The sequence below is a fragment of the Macrosteles quadrilineatus genome, unplaced genomic scaffold (assembly GCF_028750875.1).
Source record: "Macrosteles quadrilineatus isolate MER2022 unplaced genomic scaffold, UCM_ALF_1.0 Scaffold_3__2_contigs__length_128488019, whole genome shotgun sequence".
NCBI lineage: Eukaryota > Metazoa > Arthropoda > Insecta > Hemiptera > Cicadellidae > Macrosteles > Macrosteles quadrilineatus.
In genome coordinates, this window is record NW_026542596.1 from 82,707,408 (window position 1) to 82,731,865 (window position 24,458).

The window sequence follows — 24,458 nt, forward strand, 5'->3', positions numbered from 1 at the left end:
AAAGTTATATTAATAACAAAGAAAGACGTCCGTAGTCGCCAGAAGATGCCAAATGTAGGTTTTCATGGTGTACAGGTTTCGAGCTAATGCCACCTTTTCTTCAGCAACAAATGCTGATTTGAATTATGAATTATTGTTATATTGGACAGGCACAGATCGATGTGATTATTAAAAATTATTTAAATCTTGCCGAACAGTAGTTGTCCTAGCTGGAAACATGCACAGCATGAAATAACCTACACTTTCACACCTTTTGGTAACTACTTTAATAAATTTACAATTAAATACCAAGGGCGTAAAGCAATATTTTTTTTCAATTAATGATATTTAGATATGGTGTGAGGTTTTAATTGCAACTCCTATTGTTATTCAATCCTACAAGATGTTTATGAACACAGAATGACATAACTCATTTTACTATTCTTGATTTACTAAATGTCTCCAAATCAACCTGACTGGAATTGTAATCCAAACACAAATTCTACCTAATTGATTATTTATCGAACGGTGTTACTTGAACGGTTCCCGATAGCATCGCCTATCCAGAAGTAGACTAGACCTAACGGGTTGCATCTATAATCTGGAATTCGCTAAATAATCTAGTTCCTGCCATAACGGCAAGTCTATAATTAAGGCGATCTGAGCTTGACCTAGAACACTCCTGAGCATTCCCGACTTAACTTTCATATTGCAAGGTCGACGACATAATTGAGATAGGAAATTTAATACAAAACAATGATAGAGTGGCCTTCTAGGAATGGTTTACAGGCTCACAAAATGGAAAGTCTTGTTTGTCTATGAGCCTGGGAATCTAATCTTATTGACAGAATAGCTTATTAGCATGATACATAATGTAAACATAAAATATTCATTTGGTACTGTAAAATATCTCAAATAAATTGTTTTCTATCACAGGTAACGGTAACACATATTTACACAAGGCATTGTGTCCTAATTGATTGGTTTGAATGTTACATATTTTCATATACAATTATTATGAGAATATCCAACTTACAAATCAAACAATTACTTAACTCACCATAAAATATACAATAGTTATTTGCGTAACTAGTGTGCGAAGTGGCACTTTGCTGCACACGAGAGCAATGTTTACGAGGAATAGATCGAGGAATGATCTCGAGTGCAGCTAGCAATAGTATATTACAGCTAGCGTCAGCTAAGCTGGCTCGTGACCGACCGATAGAAATTCTGTACTAGCCTAGGTTAAAAATATTGTCTGCCGTCATGCAGGTTGCGTCTACTGCCCTCACTGCTCTCTTGAAGGCGCTTCAGTAGACGGCATACAAAATGCTAGATGTGTTTTTCCATTAACAATTAATATACTAAACTTTCTAAACACTTTTTATGAACAGTTGTAACTAGGGAGCATGGGTGCTTAGGTTGCGCTTTTTATGATTTGTTTTACTAATAGAGCTAATAGTGATGGAAAATGGTTGCAACATAGATTAAGTAATATAATATTACTTAGTAATTATATTACTTCATCTATGGTTGCAATAATATGTTCAATGTTATAAACTCATCATCACCATCAATGAAATTTAAACAAAGTTGTTTAAACGTTGTGGGCTTACCTATTTTTTGCCTATTCTTGACCGAGCCAAAGAGGTTGTATTCCCCACGCAGTTAAGTTGTGTATATTAGCCGCTTACATATTAAATGAATGATCCGGTTAATATTACAGATCCACTCAAAAAATATTTATAGCGGCCTTCCGTCTTTTTTATTTTTTTTTAACTCATTCTTATAATATTTACATATTCACATTTATCGTAAAAATACAGGATTAATCTATAAGTAAGAATATCACAAATTTGTATAAAATAATACACGTCATATTTACAGTACGTTAAACTAATTACAATATTAATAATAAAACACTCTAACAAACCTACAGTACCGGTATGTAAAAAATATATATAACACTATAAAACACAACGCATGGTCACTTAGTAATTGTTCTAAAAGCTTACATTAAAAAACTATTCAAATGAATGTTCTTACAAGAAATAACATCTAAACTGCCACAAACCCCATGGTGCACGTTGGTCCATCATAACTCCTCAATCCCAGACATATCGCTGAATTCATCGGAGTCGCTCGTTCCCTCGTCGTCGCTGGTGCTGTCGTCTACATTAATGATGAAACTTTCCGTTATTTCATCGATGGCTGGCTCTTTTGCGGCGTATTCATTTTCCACATTTTTTACGTGCCTACACTTACATTCCCAATCCTGTTGCGATATCGAAGAAAACTTTTCTTCACAAAGCTTTTTCAAAACCTTACCACCAATCCCTACTTTCGATTTAAATTCTGCCATGACAAAAAAACTCACACACGTTTCGTTATGAAAACAGTCCACTTCACGATCCACTGTGACACTGCACAAGCAAAACTCACTACTGAGTGACACAGTGCTTAAGAACGTACAAGATTTGTCATAACAGCGCCCTCTCTATTAGTCATAGTTTGTTTAGGACGTCAACCCCGTGAGTGAGCCGAGATGTTCGCAGAGTTGGCCGGTCGGAACGCGGGACCTCACGTCTGACAGTCCGATGTTCTCAGAACGGTCTTAAGCTAGTTTCCACCCTCCCCCCGCCTATGGTGCCGTGCCAGGCCCACAGGCCGCCATGAGCCACCTTAGCTGACGCTAGCTGTACGTTACTAGTCCTGAAAATAAGTGTTTACCGGACGAGTGTGGTCGTTCCCGTGCGAGACGAAGTCGAGTACGGGATTACCATACGAGTCCGGTACACACATTTTGGACGAGTTACGTACGATAGTTTACGCCATACTACTTAATTCGTCCAGATCCTTATATATTTCCACCAACTAAAGGACTAAACATCACTAGTCATAACCTCCAAGAGAGGTTATGTTTTTGTTTATAACCAATCATAGCCACGCAAATACAGTATAATCAGCTGATTGGTGTCCGGTAAAACTCATTGCAGAACAGTATTACGCAATGAAACCCCATTTGAATAAGCTGGCGGCAAACAGCTGTTTTCTGGACTAAATCCTTGCGTGGGAAGTTCGTCAAAATAGTGTAGTGTGGCGTAAAAGCCTTTTGCACTCGTGTTACACATTATATTTTTCCTACAGTCACTATAAAGCATATAAATAATTAGTCTTTAACTATACAACACGTTTTTAGGTTCAGCTGGCAATACGGGGCCCTAGAGAAAGTAGTACCCGGTCCGTATCACTCCGCTAATTTTCCTCGGCAAGAAATGTGCTCCGGGACTTGAGAATAGAGTTCCGTATGTTTTTGTAATTTGAAATGGTTTCCGCGCCTAAAAAATGATTTAAAGGTATTTTCTTGTTTATTAAGATCGTAGGAATGTTATAAAAACGTGTAAAATAAAAGTCCAGTAAGTTCAGAAATACCGAAACTATAAACACGAAATGACAGGTTAAATCGTAGTTATAAAAGTCAATCAGCTGCTCATAGTATTATTATCTTTAAGTGTTGCCAACGTATTTTCAAGCGTATTACGTGCCTAAGTTTGGTTGAAATACTAGAGTGCGGCAAAAGTAAGTAAATGAAGCAATTAGCTACTTGGCGTACTATAATCAGTGCAAGGAATGCCATTTTGTCAGGTAATTGTAGGAAAATTATTTTCAACACGTAATTATTTTTAGGTAAATTTTACCATCGAGACAGAACTATAACCGAACATACCTCAGACGATTTGTGATTCATTTAAAAATAACAATACAAGTACAAAACCACACTACAGTTAATCATTTCCAATTACAGGGACAAATTAAAACCAAAACTTACTCAGAAAAAACCTTTTACGAACAAAGTGTTTCAAGCAATTTACAAGTGTGGCACCAATAAAAATAAATTAATTTTACAGTATATTGCAATGTCTTGAAATGTATCCACATGAGATAGAGAACTGCTTACGTAATAGTTGTTGTAATAGTCGGAATAGGACGTAATAGTCAAAGGTAATATCCAAGACTACAAGCATGGGATCACCGCCGGGTCCTAGGATCGCCCATTCCTACATTGGCCATTACAATCGTAGCCATTATTCCCCACAGCAGGTAATTTGCCACCTCTTTGTCCAAAGCCGGTCGCCGGTTCGATGATTTGGTGGTCATTAATGAACATTGCTTTCGGCAATCTTTTCTTTATTTATGTTTCAGCCTTTGATTACTGCTACGCTGTCAGGCACAGGTGGGGACTTTGAGGGAAGTCTGATTTAAACATTTGTAGTTCTCGTTTGGTGTTCTTTATTCATGATTTAATGATGTTCAGTATCTCAAGAAAAATACTTGACTTACTAATTAGTTTAAAAACTCAACGAACTTTGTACACAATCACACAAACAACGACAAACCTGTTACTGAATTTGAGACGAAATAGTCGCACATGCAGGTTTTGAATTGATTTCACTCTACTATAGAATCCAGCTCAATTCTCTCAACACTTTTGTGTAATTCAGTGACAGATATACATAAATGAATATTTTTGTAGCATATATAATGTATACATAGTGCTTTTAAAATTCAAAGAACACAATTAATACAATTAACAACTTATTGTGAAGAGGGTTTCGATACAACCATACAATGCAAGGAAAAAATGTGACGTACTATTTCATAGTAAAAAAAACTAAAAGGTTTAATATTTTAAGGTGTAATATTAACAAAGGTATATTGTTCTGGTTTTGTCGAGTACATGAGATATTCGAATAATAAATGCCGTGAGAAACATTTTATGTAACACACTACACATCCCTTTTGTGTCATGACTGAATTATGTTGTCAATAATACAACAGGGTTCTTTAGCCAATGGGTGCAAAGTTTTTACGTTTGGAGGCGCCTATTATCTATTACTTTGGGGGCGCAAGAAAAGAACATTACTAAATATTTTTTTAAGTAACTACAAAAGTAAATTTTTACTTGACTTTCAAGCAAGTGACTCAACTTTCTGAATAGCTGACGATTAATACAAAGCGACGAATGTGAATTGTGGAATGAAAGCTCGGATTTCACCGTGACGAGGTATTGTTCTAGTAGAGAGTCGCAGTTTGGCAGCAAGATGCGATGTGACCGAGTCATAAGCTGAGGTTCGACGTTCGAGCCAGTCACGAGTCCAGGGAAAGCTGGTAGAATACACAGTGGGAATATAATGCTGCCTTGTGGAACTCCAATGGAATGTCACACATGTTTATCGGAATAGCTATAAAATCTTAAGATCAAATTGAAATGTATGTGTGTCTGCAACCATCGCTGCGGAACTTTTTGAGATAGTTCGCAACATGCCACCTTTATGTTTTCTTGCCAATCTTAAAGTATTTAAGGTATCTGTCTTTCGGGATCACAAAGCTACCATGTCAGTTGTGAATTGTTTACTAATTCGATTCAATGGAATCTGTAAGAAAACTACAATGTTTAAATATGCATATATAGTTAACGTTTCTCAACTATTTTGATCTACACTTTCATACAGCTGAATAAAATTTAACATTTCAATACGTTAACAAACATCACGTTCAATACATTGAGACCGATAACCAGTAGTACAATAGTTTTCTGAAGGAACCTCAAGGGTTTAACTTATTTCCACTCCGTCATCACACGATTTTGCAAAGCACAACCTACACAAATACTCGTACATAACTTAAATCACAGAATTGAGAAGTTTAAAAGATGGCGACAACAACATGATTACCGGTACTATTTTGAATTATACACACCAGCCAATAATTTGTAGAGCATACATGCGAGACGGGTTCAACCGGGGATTATGTCCGGCAAATAAGTTGTAAGCCGGTGTTTATGAACGCAAGGTATTGCGGGTGACCGTTACCCGGAGGAGCGGTGGGCGACGGATAACGGGTTGTCTCACCTCGGCACACGAACACACCGACACACACACACACACACATGTACGTGTACGTAGCCGGCTTCCTGTATGCGAGGTGCGTGCCTGGATACCGAGGACCGTGCCTAAGGACCTCCAGACATCCAATTGTGCAATTTTGGCTGAGGCTGAAGAGGAAAAAGTAGTGGAACGGACCCAGTGGGCATCGCCTACTGAAAAGTCACTATCACGTCACGTCACTAAACTGAGGAAGTATAAGCATTGACTGAAGATGAGCTCTGGGAATGACTCATAGTTTGAGTACCAATTGTGTTTTAATAGCAGTGCCACTGTACATTTGCCCTACTATGTTAGATGCCTTGGTACATTTTCCCAGAATGCGATTAAGGTACGTATGTTGCATAGCTTCAATTTATAATCGCACAATTTTCAATATCTGAGTGGATAAATTACTAGTCTGGTGATAGTAAAGTTGCCGGAACGATCGTAAGAAAAGTCACTTGGTTTCGAAACAGGGCTCTGTCCTCGACCATCGGGGGGTTTTAATAAATAGTCCACGCTAAAGATTATATTCAAAGCTGTAACAAAGCGACCATCTCATTCATTAAAATTCGTCTTCATCATGAAAAACCTGCCTCGATTTGTCAGCGTCGGGGAAGTGTAATCTAATTGTGGTCAAACTGCATTTTGAAATAGTGAAGTGAAATCTAAGATGGCTGGTTGATAGCCATCAATCTATCATTCTAATCAATAATCATCAATTTAAAATATTTCGAGTTAATCTTAAAGCATAGCGATATAGTGTAAACTATTCAGTGCCATTTTTACTACTTTGTGCCGCCAACTAACGGCAAAGATGTCAGAGACAAACAATTCCCGTTTCCCTTGACATTCAACCTTTCACTCAGCACTCAGTGTCTGATGACTCATTCAATCTTTATCTTTGCAAAACAACCGACCAGAACCAGTTGTCATCAGCTGTTAGATGCATCATCATGCACTCATCTCCAATCTGGGGGATTACAAGATGGAGATTTTGATTGTCATTTTCATTTCGTCATAACACAGCACAACTGACAACAGTACGAACGGATACACAATTTTTGCGGGCCGTAAAATACTTTAGCAAAAGTAGAAAATTGTTTTAAGCAATATACAATTTGTGATTTTCAAATAAAATTCGAAGCGGATATACGAGTGTATCCGAGTTTAAATAAACAACAAATCTAAGTGAATACAAGTAATTTACGAATCAATTTAACATACATGTCATGATAAAAGTAATCTAAGGCAATATCTAGATAAAAAAAAAACACCTCTAAAAATATAGCATCTTAAGAATAAGTAACTCGATGTTAAATTGTGTTCTAACTATTTTTGTTTTACAATAAGTCATTTTATTGAAATGTTTTGGACGAATATTGCACAAATTCACTTAATTTTCAAATTTAAAAAAAGTCTAATTTTACAAGTTATTTTTACTAAAGCAATTTTTGTCACCCAAAATTCATTCTTCTATCGGCTGTTTTGTTTTTTATGATCAATCGCGCGTCTTTATACAATTTCCCCTCTAACATGCTGTTTTTCAAAGTCGTCACGTGTCCTAATTGTAAGATTACTCTAGGTCTAAGAAAGTGGGATTTTCGTGGAGGGAAAACTTTATTGTAGAGAGAGTTTTACTCACCTAAAAAAACAGTTCTTGACTTTTTAGAGAAGCTTAAGAGCGCAATGCCATTGGAGATAAGTGGGTTTAGAAAAAGTATATCCAGAACAAACCCCAGATCTAACCAATTCAAGCTAGCCTAGCATCTCACTCTGGGCCAGCTCTGTGTTTGAAGAAGATTGGTGGGAATTTGGCACATTTTTGAAGCAGTGAAACGATTGTTTGAACAGAACAGACTGTCACGAGCCCCGAGACTGATTGTCGATCTCCTGGCCCAGATTGTAAGATTGCTGATGGCGTCAAACAAGGCGGGGATAAACGGCTTCCCCTGGACTAAAGGAGAAATCGGTCTGATAAATTCGGAGAAATGTAGATACGGCTCCATTCTTATATTGAAACTCTAATAGACTTATACCATTGTAAATTTGGAAGCTCTTTTTCGTGTCTAGTTCATGTCCAATGACACCAATCGCTAGTGTCGTCGAATTTTTAAATATTATTTGAGGAATAATTTCATTATTTACGGTTTACTGATTGGTTTTATAGCTATGGTGCGAGTTATTTTTTATGGTTATATCGTTTTATTTGGTTAAACGAGGTTTTAAATTACTGAAATAACAAGTAACAAATTATAAACGAACACCGGACAGAACTAACAATAAAATTTGCTTCAGCTGTTCCAAAAGGATGAAAAATCTACTGGTTTTATCTATACTATAATGCTATAACTAACTCCCCTTATGTAAAAGTAAACCTTTTCCTAATTTACCAAGAAGGTTTGATTTTACTTCGCAGACTCATACTTGAATCATCATTCTGAGATTGTCTTCAACAATACTTTCCCCATACCAAGTGAGCCATCAATAACTATGTTAGGTAGAGGGGTTGGTATGATACCCATACATCCTGCTCCTGTGTTAGTCAGATGGTTCATGTGTGGCTCACCCAGGTCCGTTCATTGAGTCACTCGCTTTCTCCTGTTACAAGAAGAGGTTACACGCTCAGCTAGCTTCCCCACATAAGCGTGACTATCTAGTCATGTCTACCGGTCCGAAACCCTTCAAATAGGTAATGTACCTCTGTGGTGTTACTATGATATCGGTGGGAGGGCGCTCCTCTGTCAATTAATAAGATGGAGATATATTGTATGCATAAATTCGTGCATAAATTGCTATCGATTATAGTAAATAGGTCTTAGGAAGGGAAGTGTAAGTGTTAATAACTTGACAGTTAAGTGAAAAATAGATTATTTAGCTATATTTTATGATGTTTGATCCCTGAAATATTTACACAATTTTAAAGGGTTTGACTTTTTTTCCTTAAAATCGTTTGTATTTAATTCATAAAAATGACACTGGCGTATACCCCAACAGGCTAGCCTGAGATATGCATAGAGTGCACGCAAGAAGTAATTCCGAATATCATTAGGTTTTACAATGTGTTCCTGCACTAAACTTTTGATATTTTCTATAATTTTAACCATGGCTCTGTATACTTGAAAATCCCGTAGCCCACCGTTGGTATTTTATTATTTTAGTAGCAAGTAATTTAGTAAAAGAACTACTGAGTGAATCCCAGCATTTTGTAGAAAACCAGTAATTGCCATGCCATACCGAACTTCCTTCATAAAAATACGGTGAAATTCATTTAAGGTAGAAGTCCATAAATAGACAAGCAAAATAGTTTCTAGATAACAGTAAATACCTGTTCCTGCGACCAACCTTGTGTAGCCTAATCAACTTTATGAACACTGAGCAAAAACGCAACAGTACCTTGTGTTCGTGAGTTGCCGTAGGACAAATCTCCATTTGCAGTAAAGTGCAAACAGAACAACACTGGGAAACGCAGTAAAATGAAGTCTGTGAGATTTTGAGGTGAAACTCTTAATTGCTATTGTAGCCATAAATAAATAATGAAACAGCTGGAACTGACTTGGCTGTTTTATTGTTTAATTTGAGATTTTCTTTTAAGTATAGTTCAACAAGTAGTTTACAATGGCTATAAACTCAAATATAGCTCAATTACTCAATTACATAAATTGATTAATTTTGGTAAAAGTCATAAATTATTATTCCTTGAGATTACGGTTATGTTATATTTTTTAATAAGTGAATGAATGGTTTAAATACCTTTACTGTCAAAGCGATCCTTGTAGTATTGACAGTAAAGGTATTTAAACCATTCATTCACTTATTGAAAAAAGCGTTTCAGAGGCTGTCAACATGAAGTTATATTTTTTGTTTAATATAACCTGCAATGTGTGGTTATTGTTATTTTAACGTGTAAAGAATTACATTTATTGGAAAGAAAACACTATACTTATTTCACACCGTACCGAACGTACACAATCGTTTACATTCCGAACACGAAGTAAAAAAAATAAATCACAAAAATAATCAAGGTCAATAAAACTAGTATTGTAAATCAAATAAGTGGGACAATTTTCCAATCAATTTCAAAATTACGATACCGTATGTTACGTACCAAAGTTAATTGGTTCCGCCGTTTTAATCCGATCAGGTGGTTTAATAGGTCCCAATTTCTCCCGTGATGCCATTCCCGGCCAGTACACGCGAGATGTAGAGTAGGCGAACGATGACGTAATAAGTCCGTAGTTCCTTCTCAAATGTCTTCTTGCACCATCGACCCACTGTCTGAACTGGAGCACGGCGTCAATAATGTTGCTGAATAACAATAGAGCTTTAGGGTTTATTGTTAGATAGTTTCAAGAGATTGTGTTTGTAAAATATAAATATTATACGTATGTATGAAAAAAAAATACATCCTCTCGCTTTTAACGTTAATCTTTTAAGTAGCTCAAATCATAGAGACTTTTCTTGGTTCTAAACTTAAAGGCATCTGACTAATGTGTTTTCACTAGGAATTTATACGAAACACTCTTTTCTGTGACGTGCATCGCTGCGTTGAAATCACTCGACGATAAAAGAGTTTTTACTGAAAAGAAACGGCGATATCGGCTGCGGTTGTGAATTTACAAGACTCCAAACAACATAAAAACGCAGAAATATACAGTAACTGCACCAGTGTACACAGATAAAACATCAATAAGTTCAGTGGATTCAGTAAGCAATAACCTTGTAGTACATAAAAATTACTCTTTTAGTATTTGTTTCAATCACACAAAATCCTGAAGTACTTTTATAGAATGATTGCAAATAATCCATGCGTCCTGATCAATATTTATTTATGAATAGTTTGAATAAACTGGTCAGGTTTAAACAAGTTGATCTTTTGTGCCTCAGTTACTGGACACTTAAGATGCAATTTTTGAGCACTCACAAAAAAACAGATAATAAAATAATCGTCACTTTATTTGACTACAATACATTTTAATCACACAAAACATATAAATCCGCTCGTTAAACCCCACCACGAGTTCTCAAAACAAGCAGTAAAATCCCCATGTCGTGTCCCCATCTGAGAGAACCAGTCCTGGAATCTGTCGAGTATTCGTTAATTAAATCATAAACAAAGCCAGATTCTCTCCCATTGTTGAAGTAATGGGCAAATTAATGGGTTCCACGGGTCCCAGCGAAGGGCAGATTTGCGACTCTCGGTCGTTTCCTAAGCTTGATTTAAGGTTAGTCAGCGGAGACGTTAACGACCGGGCGGACCGAATGCGCAATAATTCACTAATTGCCGTCCGGTCGTGTTTTATTTTGGTTTATGATTGAACGTGTGAGTCGTGTCTCGTTGCGTATAGCTAGTTCTACTGGTTTAGTTGTTCGTACAGTGGTGCAACTAAACTCACATGTAACCTAGAAGTCCGATAAAATCAAGTAAATTAAACCAAATCTGATGGTAAAAAATAAACTAAATGGAGAAATGACGAGGGTAGATATATTTTTAGTATTCAAGAAACTCATTGTTATGAGAATTTACACGTCGGTAGCTCTTGAAAGAAATTCTAAATAATTATTTACAATCTTGTATCTAATTTTTGTATTTTTATTTGTTAAAACGAAATTTTCTTTAGGACTTGAATAAAACATTAATGACTGAAAACCATTGGATAAATGAAAGGTGCAAGAGGTGTTACAGTAAATTATACTGAAACTAAAAAAAACACTCTAGATACTACTTCATTTTCAAGATATATTGCTATCTGTTATTTAAATAACATTACGTATTTTTCACGAAATGTGATGTCTTTTCGGCGTTTACGGCCACAATATTAGATGAATTGGTTGAGATGTGATATTTTACTGAATAGATTAAATTCTCATAAAGATAAACTGACAAAAAGAAGGAAAAACCAGTTGGTATTTTTATTTTTTTTATCGATACACCGTTTCTCTCTTTCTACTAAACTGGTATTATTTTGCCGCTGGGACTTTATTTGACTTACCAAGATAAAAGTACATTGGCGTTTAAGTTATTGAACAACAGCAATGTACAAATGTAAAATAAATTACACTCGAGGTTTGATGTTACAGTGGATTGCACAGCTACATGTATATAGATGACTTCGGCCTACATTCGCACTCCTGATATTCTGTCACTCAACGTTTCGACATAACCTAATTCGATATTTCTCAACCGCATTTTCAGTGAATGTAAAACGTGTCAACTACGAATCAAGGAGAGATGTGAGGGGGAGTGATCACGCCAAGGTCGATATAATCGATACATCGCGGTCAAAACCACTAGTGATATCGGTGCGATATGATCGATAAAAATACTTATTAAGGGTGCATGTGGGAATGAGTGGTCGTGCGAGGGTTAAGATAATCGATACATCGAAGTTCAAACAATCATCGATATCTTAGCGATATGTATGATAACAATATTTAAACAGAGGTCTTGCAACTACTGTATGAGGGTCATGACAAGCACGGTATATTCGATATATCGAAGTCGAAACTGCTATCCACAGTTCAATGGTTATTAAATATGCTATTAATCATGCTATTGATATTTTTGCGATATATATTGATTTTGCTAACATATTAATTCAATAAGCGGACTTTCACTAGAAGGAGGAGTAGACATTTACAAATGATGATATAATCGATACATTACGATCCAAACTCACAATTATTCGAAATGTGTGAATAGTTCCATCATGATAAATTAAATGCAGTAAAAATTCTGCACAATAGACGTTTAATTTATTTTGAGATCATCGTGTAAGAGTGTTTTTAAATATTCTACCAAATAAAAAGTAAAATGCATTTTTTTTGGCGGTGTTTGCCCATAAATAAATGTAACTTAACTTTCATGCGGATGCAATTGCTCCTAGCAAGACTGTGTCAAGTATACGGATTCTTATGGGAAAGTGATTTGTTTGATGAAACAGTTTTAAACTTTTATTTAGTTTAAAAGTACATTGAATGTTTTGTATCTGTTTAAGCTCAATGATTGAGATTAATCCGAACCTCTTTATCCAACAACATATTTTCCCCACACTCATTCTAATACGTTCATCAAATAAGACAACTAACAGTACCTCGTACGATTCATTTACAGTTTCTACATTTAATATCTGCACACCACTTGACCCCAACATTGCTGGACACAATAAGTACCAGGCTGCCACTTCACACCGAGTGGTGTCTAGTTGAGACACACCTGTACATCGTCCTACTTCCGGAACCTCAATAAATATTTCTCAACTTTCTCCGACTAACGGCTCTGCCCTCCGTGCCATTTAGCCTTGCTGGCACTCTGGCACTCACTACACTGTCATTTTCATGAAAATCGAAACGGCCAATTTTCCTATGTATAATAAAAGAAAAAAAACAGATAATTTTCGTCATAATCAGCCTGGGTAAACTCTAGCTGTTGAAACTAGGCTGTAAAATTGAACTAATTGTTGGGGTTTCATCCCAAGTTATATACACTAAAAATATATATTTTGCATTACGGATTAAATGAAACGGTACTTTGGTGCTATACCGACCACACCTAATAATGACCTAACCACAGACGTCTGTGACCTAACCGTTAGGGCGGACTATGTTTTACGTAAGGTTAGTAAGATTTTGTTAATTAAACAAATGAAAATCTTATTTTCAATCGATTTATCGGTGTGGTCAGTATAGTTCAAAAGAACCCATTTACCTTTAGTGGAATAATTTATTTTAGCCGTTAGTATTCGTTAAATGTTAACAGCCTATCCTTAATTGTACCTAGCCTGAGATTCCTTAAATTCTTTTCAAATAACAAGTCATGTAAATGTCCTCTACAAAATTTCAAGCTGTGTTTATTCTTATAAAAAGTGGATGATGTTTGAATCTAGGCAAGTGTGTGAAGGTAACACGGTAAAAACACATCACTGTGACCTTTCGCCATTTAAATATAAACACTCGACCTCAGTAGTACAATTTGCTCTGTAGCCGTTTCACTTACACGCTCTGATGGAAGAATCGTGTAGTAAGAAGGACCCAGTTAAGTGATACTTCGAGGATTAAAAAAAAACTTCTATAGTATATGTTCAGAAAAGTGTTACCTTTATCATTTAGATAAATCACAAAACTTTTCAAAAGTAAAAGCTATTTTAACAGGATTCCGAAAACAGGAAACCTCACTGCCATTGGCCACTAATTGGTTTTCTACCAACACTATTTCTTATAACTCAATCGATATTTTCCTTTCGTTTACTCGATCGCGCGTGACCAGTAAGGATTTATTGTGGGTTACAGAATGCCTTGTCATCTCCTGGCTGATCTACTGAGTTCTGCTCGAAATTGAGACAGAACAATTTCAGTTATCATCTTATCCAGAAGAAATGGCTTTGGTTGTTGCTATATAGAACATTCGAGAATGAGTGATTTGTTTAGAGTGGTGCGTTTTTATATCCGTGGTTTATATGGTAAGCTGTGTGCATATACTGTATGCATATGAGTTTGTGCAAACTTGGCGTGGTTTAATACAACTTTAAAAAGAAGTACTCGAATGGCCTAAGGAATCAGGACTGCAAAGGATAGGGTGAACCCTCCTCTCAGGCTGGTTTTGTTTACCAAACATCAGTTCAAATACTGTCTGAAATTACCGAACATCGAGTTATGATCAGTAACCTTGAACTAGGCGCACCTTTCAATGAGGAGGCTTGCCTTAAATTTTGAGTGTTCAAGAGCCGGAACCCCGGATTGGGCTTCTGAGAAGGCAACCTTTGTTGGGCCCACCTGGGTAAGATTATGATCTTTGGAACACAACAAAGGTTTTCTACATTCATTATAAACGCTTTAGAACAATGTAAACAGCCGTTTGGAAACAGGTCGTAGAATGTGGTAGAAACCTTATACATAATAATTTATGAATACGTCAATTAATTCTGTGAAAATTGCACAACTAAAACGAGAACAACAAGAGCTTGCTAGTGACCAATCAAAACCAGTTTTTAATTCAAAATAAATTCCCTTAATGCTTCTTCTCTTATTATTTATACATTATTCTCTGTGGTTTACCATTGAAATACCATTTATCCTACGCTGTAACTAAATATTATCGTTTTACTTTTACGATTCATCAATTTAAGAAGTAGTAACATGTCTCAAGTTTGTACCAGATAAATACATTTATAAGTATACTACTTTTATCCTTTTTGAAAAACAAATTGAAAGGAGAATTGAATGAATAACTCATCAACAATAAAAAACATCCATATTGCACCTATTGCTGACTAAAATTCATTCGCTCTCGCTCGTATGCCTCATCCAAAATATTCTCAAATTCTCGAAAGATACATCAGATTATGATCTTTGAAAACACTAAAATAAGTGATTCTTTTTCGTAACTCCACATAAAGTTCGAGTAGTCGACGTTTTAAGCAAACAATGACCCATTCCTCACGCGTATTTCTGTATGTCTGTCTCGTCCGCCACCCACCGCTGGGGCTAGTCTCTGTCTTCGGCGTCTGTCAGTGATGTGAGCCTGGGTTACATAACCTCCGGACAATAGGCTTACAACAGTCAGATGACATGGACTGTAATCAATGTGAGCTAGCGGCTGAGAAGTCGTCTTCACACCCATCGTCCGTTGTGTGTAAAGTCGTGAGTCATCTATTGTTTCGGCTCTGGCTCATTCTTAAACTTTGAATTGAATAGTTCATGAAAACTGTATGACTGAAATTTAAGTCAGAGAACGTGGTAAAAATTAGTATGTTTGTGGATTTTACTAGATGAGGTAATGACTGAGATGAGGTATGATGGTACTTTGATGTGGTAGCTAAGTGGATAGGCCTATTAAATAAAATACGTGTGCCGGCATTGCATAGATCTGATATCTAATATCTGGTGTATGGATTTCAAAGGCAAATGACTTTTGAAATTTGAATTTAGCAAAGCCAACATGAAGATCTGCCATTGACATAATGTGTTCAGCTGTGTTCACCACGAGCATAGCTCTGAATAATGATAATAGTTGCAGTAAACATTAATGTTTGTCAAAACTACAAATATTCTTCCCGTCACAGGTTTATTCCAAACGAACGTTCACTTCTAAAATCTGGTTCCGATACCACGATTTTGTGTTTTAGATGTATGAAAGTCGACCTGATTATGTGAGAAGAAATTCAAATTTGTTTCAAACGTGATGGCCAAAGCTATGTGGTATACGGTTTACAATTAAAAGTGAGATACGTGGAGTAGGGACTTGAGTTTAGCCAATGAACCTCCTGATAGTTGGCTCCCAGGACATATCAATGTGTGTTCCTGGTCATTGCTCTCTGCCGGTCAATCGCGTTGCCAAATGAAAACCTCGATTTGCCAAGCCTCTCAAGATTTGTCACACACGTCAGTTTCTGCAGATGACACTCTCACACTCTGGCGTCACATATCTGCTGCAGTTCTGCAGGTACTAGAGGTCCATTAGACTCGACTAGATCAACCAACAATGCATATGTCGTTTCAGCGTCCTTAGTGGCATCCTACGTTAGGTATTTGCAAAAGAGAATACAGCGACAAAATTCCTTTCTTGATGTGTAAAAGTTAAGGTTAAATATGGTTCATAACACCTTTGACTATTAAACTTCGGTATCCAATGTCAATGATAAAACTAAGGACTATAACAACCTCTGAGATCATCGCCCACCCAGACCTCACCAGAGAGGTTTTCTAAAGTTTTCGCCCAATGACATTCAATATTTCATACCAAGTTTAATCCTTCAGAATGCTGTGATTAGTTGTTCAAAATAAATTATTTTGTAAAAAGAACAAGGGTCACCACGTTGAAATAGTCATATTTAAGATTTTATACACTTTAGGCCTACCACATGATACATAAACCAAAACTAAGATTTATCATCCGTGATCGACAAGGTAAATAATAGAGGAATAATAAATTAATATTTATGATTTTTTGTGGTTGTGTAATTAATTATGCTACATCGTAAGAAAACAACGTTTACAAAAAAATCTTATAAGAATCATAAAATTTTGAAAGGTCTGAAGGTCTCAAAGGTTTATGGACTGGACATGCCAGGTATCGTTTCAATATTTAGAGATAGAACTGAATTTCATGTCCAATAGGGATTAAGTATCAAGAAAAAGACTTGTCAATAACAAGTCAGATTTATTTGATCGATACCAAGACTTCTATCGATTAATTGAACAACTTACGTATACTTTCAGATCAAAATATTTTAATTATATAGGCCTATTATGACATTGATATTCATAAAAACTTGTCTAATTCCCTCATAAATTAGACCACGTTTGGTGAACAATACGTTTCAATGTTTAATTCCCAAATGAGCAACTCTTAAGTGGGTCGAAGCGATACTGAGCTACTTGAAGGTTGTTAGACATAGGTCGCTAACCACAACACACACGAGATGGTAACTAACTAACTAACAACTACAGCGATCACCGAAAAGCATGTTTGTAGCTGAAAAACAGCGAAACCCCTTGACAAATAAATCACAAAACACCTTAATACGACAAAATCAAGCAACCATTTGCAACGTGAAACCAAAACGTTTGAAAACAAAATGAGAAGACATCCACGAGTGATTATAAGACAAGAATACAATCCTCGTGAGAGGAGACTTGAACGGTCGGGAGAACAATAACCCTGAGGCGCTGGCAATACCTGCACACTCACACTGACAAACACTTACACTCACACACAAACACACTTATAATCCGGATTGGTGCTGATAGTACTGCAGACGTATTAACATATTGTGATAGCTGAGTAGGCTTATGTAAAGAACTAATTAAAAAAATTCAGTAGGTTATGTATTTCAAGCAACAGACTTCATCTTCTGGATTGTTAAGTATTTGTCTTGATAGTAGTTGTAAGAGAAAAAGTTGATTCTGGTTCCAAACTTTATCTGTATACTGTAATATAAAGCGATGTATATGTAGGTGAAAGTAATGTTGAATATTTTTAAAAGTTAAATCAAAGAAGATCTAATTTGGGAAATATTTTCGTGAACAATAGTTAAAGTTTACATGGTGTTTTCCTCGATTTCCACCCTACTAGGTGTTTAAAAATAGCGTTTTGGTAAACAACAAATCTACAGTCACCATCTATTCCCGGCCCGTGCTTTCGTTGACCACTCATTGGGAATATAAGATAATGGTGAGAGTGTAAAAGTATTTTCGTCGAATGTATGCTTATATTACGATTAAAATAAAACAAATATGAAGGACATACCTTGTATTAAATACGATTCCTCCAAGATCCCTTCGCACTCATGAAACACCTTGACCCTTCACCACAATCACTCGCGATAGAGAACTACAACTTGAAACTGAGCACTGAGCAAGGCGGACGCAGCCGGCCCGAAACGTCGCTACCTGGATCGTCTACCTTCGTCCACTTTCGGCCAGGTTCGGCTCTCGTCGGAGGTTCGACCTCCCAGACGCGCCCAACCAAGGGTTCCGTTAACCACTGACTCACCGCCCCCAAGGATGACCAGTTTAGATATCGGAATGTTTGAAATTTATATATTTAGGTATTTTATACCCTCGTTAAAACGGGATACATGTCGCCTACAAGTTGATTCCTAACCAGAATTAATCTGTATGGTAGCGAACTAATCGGGTAGGTTCGATCCATTTAAGTAGGCCTACCTACTTGTAGTTAATGTAGGCCTACTTTTATTTATATTATGTTTCTAATAGTAATCTCTTAAGAGGGTTTTACCCAATCAATTCAAGATGGCGGCTAAACATGCTAATGGTTCTAAACATGCTTCTACGGTACAAGCTCTCGACACTCTGAAACTAATTTGTTTCCGATGATTGTGTGGTTTTTGTGCTCTTAACATATCAGAGTTGACAATGGATGGGGATAAGTTAATGTTTAACTATTATTTGGAAGCTAAAATCACATGTGAAAAGACTAATTTACGGATTTTAAAAATGACTTTGCAAATACTTGAAGAAACTTTTACGAAATTTCAGTTCATCCAGGGCATAGTTTGGATCTTTGTGAATATTTTACAGTTAATTTCAACTCGATAAACAATTTAACAATGCCACGAGGTTCTTTTTTGTAGGACCATAATTACGTGGTAACCAGCCGTCGGGTGGAATCATCTGCTTCATTGCAAAATAAACAAATTTTGAAATAAACACACGGAGTTAAATCTTAAATACACTCCCAAGCCGTAACATTACAAATGTTACTTTGGACAAATTCGTGTTTACTCACAAAGGTTCATTGTACATCACAACTCGAATCTATTTTCACCAATGGAGGTATGCTCATTACAATCACTCATCAATAACATTTGAAAATTCTCTATTTACCAAAAGGAATGGACTAGCATATTTCCGTACACTCTTGGTTTAGAGATTGATTTGATAAATGTACATTTGAACCAGAAACATTTTTACGATTCTCGAATTTCTTTTCCTCAATAGAAAGTGCCCAACCCCACATCAACGGCGTGTGAAAATTCCTTATTCACAAACAAGTTTTTCGTTCATATTTCCAGTCCATTCGTCATTTGAAAAATTGGCAATAAACTAAACAAAGGATGTTTGACAAAGGTAGCCACAGTCGGGGAGGGACATAAACACTAGGCAGGTAGGGGTGGCCTAACTTGACACCCTCTTGTGGAATTTAGAATGGTGACCTGTCGGGTGGAAACATTCCGGACCTACTTTACGGTCCTAGGATAACCGCGGAGGCTTTTAAATTGCTTTTAGAGTCTTCCTCCTACATTTGTAAGGATAATTATGGGTAAAATCCCATTATGGATATCCCACCTTCCCTAGTAGTGAGTTGGTACAATCGGTGGATACGTAGCGATCATCGTACAGTAGAACCTTGATAACAAGACTCTCACAGGGGTCATAAAAAAACTTGTTATCAAGGTTGACTTCTTATCGAGGTTTGCAATAACATGTGATTAGGGGTAAAACAATTTCAAGGGGATTTGAAAATGACCCTTGTTATCAAAGAATTGTCTATTGTCTATTGTCTATTGTCTAAGGGTGACTTGTTATCGAGGGTCTTCTTATCGAGGTTCTACTGTATTACTTATTGACTTTTCTAAGATAAAAATAGGCTGTAAGGTGTTTTAGTGTGAACGAGTGATATTTGTTGAACTGAATGGATGAAACTACCGTATTGACTTTTGATAGCCTTCCTTGTTTGATTTTTCAACAGATATTAGGCCTACTAAATTTACTGTATCCTCATTTGCTCGTATTAAGATTGTGACAAACTAAATAACTGACTGTATGTTAATTACATCCCCACATTAGTTTAATTACCCTAAACGATGTATGAGGCAGGTTTGTTATTTACACATGGAGGAGTCATATTTTACAGTTAACTATTGTAAAAGTCGATATAATCGTTGATTTGAAATGAATGAGTCAATTCAATTCAAGGGGGTCCGAGTTCAGGTCCTGCCAATCACCAAATTGTGTTAGTTGTGATAACGTCGTGATCCGGTGTTCTTATACCATCTTATGTAGATTTTTACATAAAGATGTCTTTTAAGTGAAACGAAATATCTATCTATCAGGGATCTCCCTCCATTAGGCCATGTCACAGTTAAATCATGTACATAATATTAATCGTAATGTAATGTGTAGATAGATATTTTGGTGGAATCGACAAATTGAATATTTTAATATTATTCCAAAATACAGCTCGGTTCAGTCTCCAATGGAAAGTTACATAAATACAATTTAAGTAGTTATGGATACACGTCTAAAATAAATAAGGATGAGTATATAAAATGACGACATATCGAGTAGTTATTACGGTACATTCATTATTACAGTAGACAGCTTGAACAGGATGTTAAATTTGAAATGTTCTTAGAAGATTTTCTGTAGTAAAACTAGTTACCGCTATTAAAAAAACCTTCCAAGGATAGGATTTTTAAAGACAATTACTTAAAACATCATGCATATAGTGCACAGTACAGAATGTATACAATGAACATGGCAAATACTTTTTGAACACCTCACACACACCTTGACTAAAATTTAAATTATCTTACACAGGATCTATTCTCTCACATCTCAGCCAGGGAGCCATTGTTGTAATATAATTAGGGGGCGCGTTAACCACAAAGTAACAATAATTATATAATAATCAACGGATTGCTCCGCTAGATAGAGACTCGAGCCTCCAGCGTAAGGGAGAGGAATGTTAATACAATAATTATGTAGAACTCCGGTGTGCCGTGTGGCGAATTGCATTTGTTTGCTGTTGAAATAAGTTTACTCCGGGTTGAATAGTCAGTTTCTGGTTTTAGTTTGTCCCGATTTCCGAAATACCCTTAAAAATACTTTGAAAAAAAAAAACAGTACCCCTTCTTGTGAGTCAGTGTATTATTATGAATATAATATAGATATATTTATATAGATAGTGATATTTTGTATGTAACTGTGTAGGCTGGCCCCGAAGAACAAGTCTTTTAAATCAGTGTAAACTATCAATGGCGAAAGTACGCTTCAACGTTGCTCTAGTCTGTACACGATAAAGCAAAATAAATAATCTTGTTACTACCCATTAACATAAAAATACAAAAATCAAACCAAAATTACCTATGGTTGTGCGAAGACGGCTCAGTTTCAAATCTTTGTTAGTAGTATGTACTCCCATTCGCCCTCGTCTGGGTTAATAAAGTGGTTGAAATTAAATCTCTCCACAGCATTGCAACTACTTTCTGTATATAGCTTCAACATTGTCACATTGTCTTCTTCGTGGCATGTCCGCAGCGCCACAAAGTAAAATCAATAATTAAATATTAAAATTCAAGAGCATTGAACAAACATTGTATTTGGTTGCGAATCAAAACAATAACAAAGAACAAAAATAATTAACAAAGTTATTTCTAATGTCCGCTGATCAATTAAATTAACTATTTAACAAAGAGTAATAAAAAACATTATAGTCGGGGGGCAAACTGTATTCCGTGGGATTTTTTGTGAAGGGAATGTGTGACTATGTGGAATCTCTTTATTATATGTCACATAATGGTGTAGTACCGGGTGTTTACCCTCAAATTGCGGGGTTTGGTTTTTATGACGTCTTAAATCCAAGATGGCCGCCATGTGTGACATCTATTCATTAAATTGATAATAACTCTTTCCAGAGTAAAATAATCGAATTTTAATTTATATCATTGAATTCAGCTCAAAAAATCAAACAATTTTGTGTTTTGAATCATTGCTCTATGACCATTAGTTACCGAGATATTGAAGGCGGAAAACACAGAACATTGCCCCCAAGCAAGACCCCACTACCCCCATGTTATCCTTATGGGGAAAAAATTAAATTGTATATCTAGCTTATTACTCAGCATATCTTAATAATAATTGGTTTGTGGCTTCATTTAGTAGAGATCTACTTGATTATGGCCTAAAATCCCCCATTTTTATATTTCCGTGGCAGCAAACCTGCATACTCACTTCCCATGTTATTCTTATGGAAAATTTTTTGCATGCTTGTTTATGAACACACGTGTTGAGAAATGTTAATGTGTGGCCCCATTTTAATTATTTATTGAAGCATTTGCAATTCGTTGAGTATATAGGTCTGCTGCTACGGGGGTATAAACAAATTACAGGTATTAGAAAATAAAATAAATTAGACTATAGTTGTGAGGCATATGTAATTTTGTAGGATTTTGAATGAAGCAATTGTATGATTTTTGGCAATAGATAGGTAATGACATGACTAAAAGTGTGACCAAGCTGGTGTTTTCGGCCGCCATCTTGGATCCGCCATATTGGATATTAATAACTTTTTTTATGCAATGCTAGTGTTGTGACACATCATTATGAACTAGATTTTCACGCTGATTTCAATGCTGAAATATGTTTTTAAATATCTTTTTTCGTTTGGAAGAGATATTCAAATAAAAACTCTCCTTCATACATTTCTTACGGACGTTTTGTAAGGTCATCAGTGTTACAATTTTTAGACGTGGAACCTCTTATATGCCTTATATGTCTTATATGCCTCATCACACATAATTTACTTTGTACTTACACCAAACAAATGTTGTAACCCTGATGACCAGCCCTGTATGTCTTTAATTGCTTTAACCAAAGACAAATTTCAAAATAAAAATAATTATTAATGTTAAATAAAGGTCCATGATTAATTTTCAATTAGTCAGATTTCATTAACTTACTTATTAATAAAATTTTAAACTAAACATTTACTGAGTAATTTGAGACTAGAATTAACCCTTTGACGTATTAACAACCCGAGATATAAATCTTTTAATAAAAACTGATTTGGAAAAAGTTAAATTTAATATTGTGTTGTGGTTCATAGCTCAACTCTAACTCGTCCGATTTTAATGATCGATAGCTTAAATAAAAGCTCTTACATCACTGAATACTTTAAGACTAGAACGAATTACTAAGAACTGGATAATATCCAGTTCTCATATATTATATGAGAAAAATAATCTGAAAAATAATCAAAGTACGAAACGTCCGCAAGAAATGTATGGGGAGGATCTTTCATTTTAATATATCTTCAAAAAGAAAAACGATATTTACAAACGGTTTTCGGAATTGAAATTAGCGTAAACATCTAGTTTATAATAATGAGTCACAACACCAGCATTATATTTAAAAATTTGTATTAATATCCAATATGGTGGATCCAAGACGGCACACTTTCAGACAAAACACCCGGTAGTACACGATTCTATATGTCATTACCTATATATCACCACCAATCATACAATTTCTTAATACAAAATCACAAGAAATTACATAGGACCCATAAATATAGTATATTTTATTTTATTTTATACCTATCATTTGTGAGATTTTTTTATTGCTACAATACCCCCGTAGCAGCAGACCTGTATACTCAACGAATTGCAAATGCTTGAATAAATAATTAAAATGGAGCCACACATCATCATTTCTCAAAGTATGTTCATGGACAAGCATGCAAAAATATTGACCATAAGAATACCATGGGAAGTGAGTATGCAGGTTTGCTGCCACGGAAATGTAAAAATGGGGGATTTTAGGCCATAATCAAATAGATCTCTACTAAATGAAGCCATATACCAATTATTATTAAGATATGCTGAATAATAAGCTAGATATACAATTTTATTTTTTCCCCATAAGGATAACATGGGGGTAGTAGGGTCTTGCTTGGGGACAATGTTCTGTGTTTTCCGCCTTCAATATCTCGGTAACCAATGGTCATAGAGCAATGATTCAAAACACCAAATTGTTTGATTTTTTGAGCTGAATTCAATGGTATAAATTAAAATTCGATTATTTTACTCTGGAAAGAGTTATTATCAATTTAATGAATAGATGTCACACATGGCGGCCATCTTGGATTTAAGACGTCATAAAAACCAAACCCCGCAATTTGAGGGTAAACACCCGGTACTACACCATTATGTGACATATAATAAAGAGATTCCAGATAGTCACACATTCCCTTCACAAAAAATCCCACGGAAGCTGGATATGTGCAGTTTGCTCCTGGACTATTACGCC

The 24,458-nt window shown here is 35.7% G+C and overlaps 1 protein-coding gene across 1 annotated transcript in view; it reads right to left on the minus strand.

Annotated features, from left to right (window-relative positions):
- Positions 1-18,238, minus strand: part of LOC128988471 (uncharacterized) — a 114,829-nt gene extending 96,591 nt beyond the window's left edge. Inside the window, exon 1 of the mRNA XM_054409785.1 lies at positions 18,154-18,238. The gene's annotated coding sequence lies outside the window, so the exon portion shown is untranslated. The remainder of the gene's footprint in view (positions 1-18,153) is intronic.
- Positions 18,239-24,458: the final 6,220 nt, after the last annotated feature.